The following is a 7,289-nucleotide window of genomic DNA, read 5'->3' on the forward strand; positions in this document are numbered from 1 at the left end:
TTCCCTCTGGTAAGCATAGCACTCTCTGGCAAATAAATATAAAAAAGAATATTTAAAAAGAAGGCAGGAGCATCAAAGTCAGCTATACCAATCTCTTTCAAGATGAAAAAGGAGCCACAAGCCAGAGTGCAGTTGATTCCTAGAAATTAAAAGAGGCAAACAAACACACAAAAATAAAAAAAGAAAAGGGAGTCTCCTAGACTCCAGAAGGAACAAAGCCCTGCAAAGCCAGTTTAGACTTCTGAACTCCAGAAATGAAAAAAAAAAAAAAAAGGTGTCCTTTTGAGCCACTACATTGTTAGCTATTTGCTCTACCAATAGGAATTAACATATACATATTTTCACATTGGTATCCTGGTATAATTTGTGGCACTATGGACTACTTTGCAGCTTTTAGAACTAAATGAGTGGCTGTCCCCACCATGTAGTAGTTAAGCACTGTGTACAGGGAACTGGATCCTACATGCTGGACATCTGTATGATGTGTCCCAAATCATGATGGATCAGTAGAGGGAAAAAGATAACAGTGAGACTGGGCTTCATGGGGATAGTTTCTTTCTCTCACGCTCTCTTTCTCTCTCTCTCTCTCTCTCCTTTTTTTCTCATGAGTGCACATACCCTCTAGTGAGTTAAAAAAAAAAAAAAAGAAAAAGAAACCCACTATCCATACACAAAGAGCCATAGATAGATCTTACATAAACAACAGTGCTATGCTGAGTGACTCTAACAAGAAATAAGCAAGCCTATAGCTCAATATGTACTATAAACCAGTACTACATACTGTATTTTTAAAATATGCCCAAATAAAGCAAGAGTAGAGTTAGGTGGCAGTAAGCACAGAAATAGAAGTAAGAAGAGAATGAGGGAAAAAGGAAATCAATTAAGCTAGCAATTACTCAAAAAAGTATCATTATCTTCACTTTCTGAACCTCAACATCAACATTTTTAAAAAGGGAAAATAAGCCTTTTGGCTCTCTGAGTAGCACCATGGTGGTTGGCAAGAATAAGCGCCTTACGAAAGGCAGCAAAAAGGGAGCCAAGAAGAAAGTGGTTGATCCATTTTCTAAAAAAGATTGGTATGACGTGAAAGCACCTGCTATGTTCAACATAAGAAATATTGGGAAGACACTGGTTACCAGGACTCAAGGAACCAAAATTGTGTCCAATGGCCTTAAGGGCCGTGTGTTTGAAGTGAGGCTTGCATATTTGAAGAATGATGAAGTCGCATTTAGGAAATTCAAGCTCATTACTGAGGATGTTCAGGGCAAAAACTGCCTAACTTCTACGGCATGGATCTCACCTGTGACAAAATGTGTTCCATGGTCAAAAAATGGCAGACCATGATTGAAGCTCATGTCGATGTCAAGACTACCGATGGTTATTTGCTTCGTCTCTTCTGTGTTGGGTTTACTAAAAAACACAACAATCAGATAGGGAAGACCTCTTCTGCCCAGCATCAGCAGGTCCGCCAAATCCAGAAGATGATGGAAATCGTGATCCAGGAGATGAAGACAAATGACTTGAAAGAAGTGGTCAATAAACTGATTCCAGACAGCATCGAAAAAGACATAGAAAAGGCCTGCCTGTCCATCTACCCTCTCCACGATGTCTTCGTCAGGAAAGTCAAAATGCTGAAGAAGCCGAGGTTTGGATTGGGAAAACTCGTGGAGCTTCATGGTGAAGGTAGTAGCTCTGGAAAAGCGACTGGGGGTGAGACGGGCGCCAAAGTCGAATGAGCTGATGGATATGAACCACCAGTCCAAGAATCTGTTTAAAGTTCAGACTTTTAATAGTGACAAATAAAAAGTCTTATTTGTGACAAAAAAAAAAAAAAAGGAAAATAACAAAAACATATGGTTTGGCCACTACGTTTTAAATGGGAAGTTAAATTTTATTGTGTGTGTCTGTGCATGTGTATGTATAAAGGATCCTGATATTAAATTCAAAACCTAGAAAATAATTGGGATTGATCTCAGTAAGCAGACCATCCCTGAAAAATTACCACATTGTACAGACAAGCAGAGTAATAAAAATTTAGTTTACTAAAATGTTAATTACTTTTAACTAGGCAGGTTTTGAGTGATTACTGTTGAGGTGATTACTTTATGCCTCACTCTCTCACATCTTCTTGATTTTCCTTCTAGAAATCAAATACATCACTGGCCATTTTGTAAAACTAACAATTATTCAGAGAAAGAAATGGCTCTTTAGTCTCAAAGTGATTTAAATTTATAAAAAGGAGATCAGATTGACATGTAGGGTGCAATGATTTGAGTCACAAATTAGAAAATGACAATTAGTGAATATCCACAGAATCCTCTTGCAAATAAGACTTGAAATGCTCTTTAATAGAAGAAAAAGGGAGGGAGAAAAGGAAAAGGGAGTGACAAAAAGAAATACAGATCTTAAAAGTATAATCAGAAAAATAAAGTACTTTATAGGTCATATTTTTGTTGTAATTGTTAAACATCAAACTGAAGAAAAACAGCCTATTACAAAAAAATGCATCTAGATTTTGAAATTAAACAAACAAACAAACAAATGAAAACTTCTTTTTTTGTGTGGGGAGGTGAACCAGGTAAGACTCTGTACATCTGAATTGGGGAAGAATTTATTTACTGTTTATTTTCATGTAATTCAAATGAAAACAGTGTGTGTGTGTGTGTGTGTGTGTGTGTGTGTGCATGCTTGTGTTTATGTTTTCTGAGGGTTTTCATTTTTTTGTATAGCTGAAAAGATAAATGGAGGAAAAAAGGATGGCAGTGAGACCAGACTTCATGGGGGTAGTTTCTTTCTCTCTCTGAAAACAACAAAACAAACAAACAAACAAAAAACAACTAATATCTCCAAAGAAAAGTCAGAAGTCAGAGCAATGGGTATATCATGCTCAAGATTGAAGGCATTTTGGTTCCTCAACCAAGTCATGGTAAGTCCTTCTAGTTTTTCACAGAATATGATTGCTTTTATAGAAGAGTAAATTAATTTCCTAACATAAGCTGTTTTTGTTCTCTGGTGAAGATGATTCTCTTCAAAGGAAACAAATTCAATTGTTCATCAACTATAAAAAATATTCACACAAATATTCTGTCAGAAAGAAAAGTTGCAAATACTAACAGTGTTTCCTCCACCCCGAGAAGTGACCTCTAGTATGCTTAAAGAGTAATTGAAAAAGAAAATCCTTTTAAAAGTGTTTTCATTATTTTTAAAACTAGATAATAAGCTGCTTTTTTTTCTTTCTTTGGACCAGGCTTTCAGCTGAGTCTGCTGCCTACTACACAAATTCTGCTCCTTTAAGGTCAGAATTTAACCGCAAGAGTAGCTAGCCTCATTTAATGAATAGCAACAAGTGATGGTGGTATGTATGCTTGAATACTCTTCCAGAATTCAAACAAATGACAATAGTTCACTGGATCTGTGTTTCTCTTGCGTTGGGGGTTCTTACCTTGTTATTGATAATAAACTATTATGTTTCAATTAGAATAAATGTATTCTAAGTAATCCTCAAGGAATATAAAGAAACGTGTTTGAAAATCATAGCGTACATTTAGCTATAATGATATAAAAATGAACTTGAATGACTTTTTTATCCCAAATAATTATGGTATCTTAGTAAGACAATTGATTTTAACTATGTGTATAATTTGAATGATACAAATGTTCTACTGGTTTAGAATTTATGCTGTCTACATGTGTTGACAGATCAGAACTTGAGGATGTTTGGAATCCTCTCCATGAACAATATCTCTTGTTTTGCCACTCATTTCAGTTAACTGAATTCAAAAGACAATAAATATAGGAGAATAAGACATCATTTTATAAAAACATTAAACCTTGGGTAACTGTCACTAGGAAAAAATATTTCATAGAATAGTCAGGAAACATTATTATTTTTATCTATCATTGTTTCTTTAAATAAAGTATTTTTTGGTGTTTTCTCTGCCTTTGTATGACCACTTGGATAGTCTCCTTGCCTTTTTTGACTGTTTATGTCATAAAACTTCAAATCATTCTACATTGCTTCAGTTAGAAAATAATTTTCCAGCATCAAAATACAGTCAAATTCAAAACTTTTATTTTAAAGTGTAGGTTTCTTTCCTTTCTCTAGCATGCGTTTATAGTCTGAAATCTGCTTCTCTGCCCTCTCTCCCATGAAGACACTTCTAATAAATCTGTAGCACCATATTCAAAGACCATAGTTTTTGCTTGTTTTTCTTTTTTTTTATTTTGCTAGGTTTTAGCTATAGGGCACTTGAGTTGGCTAGAGAGAGAAAGACAGAGGAAAAGTGAGAACTCAACCCCCTGGGGTGGAGGATGGTCACATTGCAATCCCTCCTCCATCCTCCTCTCAGGATTTTGGGTATGCATGCTCACATGCCCGGCATGATTTTCAAGCTGTTAGGTCTGGGACTCAACCCACAGTTGGCCATGTGGGAATCCAGTCCTTTACCACCATGCCATCTGCTGGAGCCACCAAGGTTATTCTTTCCATCCCCTGTATTTTATATTAAAAATTCTGAGTATTCACAGCTATTTCCCTCAGACAGGATTACCAGACTTTTCAAAGTCTTGACATCCTTTTACTCAATTGCTCCAGGTGTATTAATCTTTAAAAACAAAAGCAAAAACAAAACCAAAAACAAACCTATTGTCCAGAATGCAAGACAATTTACTGCGGATAAGGAGTATTGACAGCAGGGGTTAAACATTCTCTGTTAACTTGATGCTTTTTATCCAAATTTTGAATCTCCTCATTGGTTCTTCCAAACATTCTAATGATCTCATTCCACATTTAGTCTTTAAGGAAAGTTTGTCAGCTATTTGTTTAACTCTTTGATATTTATTATTTTATTGTTATTATTATTTATGTCTCCTCTTTATCTGCTGTGTAAATAACATAGCCATCCACAGACTTACCTGATCAAACTGACTTTAAAAACATCTATACATTTTTAATAACAATAAAATAAAAATTGCAGTGTGAAGAGTAAAGGAAGTCATGAGAAGATTTAGGAGCAATAAAAAAAGTCTACATTCTTGAATTGATTACTATATATTGTACGATGACATGAAAAACTATACTGCACCTCACAAAGATGTACAATGATATTATGTAAACCAGAAATCAAAATAAAAATAAAAGTACCCTAACTGACTTAAAAAGAAGGAAGAAGAGGAGGAAGGGAAAAGACAGAGAAGGAGAGATGGAGAGGAGTGGGGAGAGGGAGAAGATAACAACAATGACTTAGGGGCAGATAGAAGATACTAAAGTATGGTCCTGCCACCTCTGGATAGCATTTAACTTATATTCTGCCTTTTTGTTCTCTTTCTCCATGTCTCACTGTTAACCTGTTCCTTTCTGCCAGCTTGAGTGACTAAAACCTACCACCTGCAAACTTAACTTTATCTAATTCTTAGTAAGGCAATCTTTATTTATTTATTTACTTATTTTTTGTAGAAGTTTAGGGCAGGTGCATTCACTGGAGAGACAAAGACCATGAGAGGGGGAGTGAAAAATCTCCCCCCACCCCACACCCCCAGGGGTTGGACACACCACAGTTACTGCTCCTTCATTTTCCTTCTGCATCTTGGGCACACATCCACATGTACCTGGTGTGAATTTCAAGCCACCGTGTCTGGGACTCAAACCATGGTCTACCATTTAGAAATCCAGTGACATAACTGCTATGTCATCTGCTATCATCCATATGGCAGTCTTAAAACCACCTATGGGAAAGGTTTGGAACTGGTCAAACTCACAAGTGTTTTGAGCTTTGTACATTGTATTTCAATAGGATTCTTTTTTTTTTTTTTTTTTTTCCAGCTTTAGAGCTTTTTGCTATAAGGGCATGCATGCTCGCCAGAGAGATGCAAGTCACTCCCCAAGGGGGGATGACCATTCAGGTATCTATTCTCATTCTCCTTTCATGGTTTTAGGCACATGTGCACACATGCCGGCAGGTTTCAAGCTGCCAGGTCTGGGACTCGAATTGCTGTCCATTACGTGGGAGTCCAGCACCTTAAACACTTAACTATCTGCTGGCCCCTGGCAGGAATCTTTGTTTTAACTCCCCATCTGGGTAAACAAGTCTCAAGTATAGATTACTGATTTCACTACAGTTCTTTGAGCTTAAAACTTCACCCTGGCCTTTACCTTTAGTCCACTGACTTGATTTCCGAATATGTTCTAACTCTTGCCTTTTTCCTTTTTATGGTTTAAATGTGATCCCACTCCAGTACCTTCAGCATTGGCCAAGAACTAACTCCACAGCAGATGGACTCTCCAGGATCAGTATAGCAGCATACCACACATGTGTTTAGTTAGCTCACAGCTTGAGTGACTAAAACCTACCACCTGCAAACTTAACTTTATCTAATTCTTAGTAAGGCAATCTTTATTTATTTATTTACTTATTTTTTGTAGAAGTTTAGGGCAGGTGCATTCACTGGAGAGACAAAGACCATGAGAGGGGGAGTGAAAAATCTCCCCCCACCCCACACCCCCAGGGGTTGGACACACCACAGTTACTGCTCCTTCATTTTCCTTCTGCATCTTGGGCACACATCCACATGTACCTGGTGTGAATTTCAAGCCACCGTGTCTGGGACTCAAACCATGGTCTACCATTTAGAAATCCAGTGACATAACTGCTATGTCATCTGCTATCATCCATATGGCAGTCTTAAAACCACCTATGGGAAAGGTTTGGAACTGGTCAAACTCACAAGTGTTTTGAGCTTTGTACATTGTATTTCAATAGGATTCTTTTTTTTTTTTTTTTTTCCAGCTTTAGAGCTTTTTGCTATAAGGGCATGCATGCTCGCCAGAGAGATGCAAGTCACTCCCCAAGGGGGGATGACCATTCAGGTATCTATTCTCATTCTCCTTTCATGGTTTTAGGCACATGTGCACACATGCCGGCAGGTTTCAAGCTGCCAGGTCTGGGACTCGAATTGCTGTCCATTACGTGGGAGTCCAGCACCTTAAACACTTAACTATCTGCTGGCCCCTGGCAGGAATCTTTGTTTTAACTCCCCATCTGGGTAAACAAGTCTCAAGTATAGATTACTGATTTCACTACAGTTCTTTGAGCTTAAAACTTCACCCTGGCCTTTACCTTTAGTCCACTGACTTGATTTCCGAATATGTTCTAACTCTTGCCTTTTTTCCTTTTTATGGTTTAAATGTGATCCCACTCCAGTACCTTCAGCATTGGCCAAGAACTAACTCCACAGCAGATGGACTCTCCAGGATCAGTATAGCAGCATACCACACATGTGTTTAGTTAGCT

At 37.4% G+C, this 7,289-nt stretch overlaps 1 pseudogene; it reads left to right on the plus strand.

Moving 5' to 3' along the window:
• The first annotated feature begins 981 nt into the window (after window positions 1-981).
• Window positions 982-1,775, plus strand: LOC106734448 (40S ribosomal protein S3a pseudogene; annotated as a pseudogene).
• Window positions 1,776-7,289: the final 5,514 nt, after the last annotated feature.

This window comes from Tupaia chinensis, unplaced genomic scaffold, assembly GCF_000334495.1.
Source record: "Tupaia chinensis unplaced genomic scaffold, TupChi_1.0 Scaffold000018_1, whole genome shotgun sequence".
In the NCBI taxonomy this organism is placed as follows: Eukaryota; Metazoa; Chordata; class Mammalia; order Scandentia; family Tupaiidae; genus Tupaia; species Tupaia belangeri.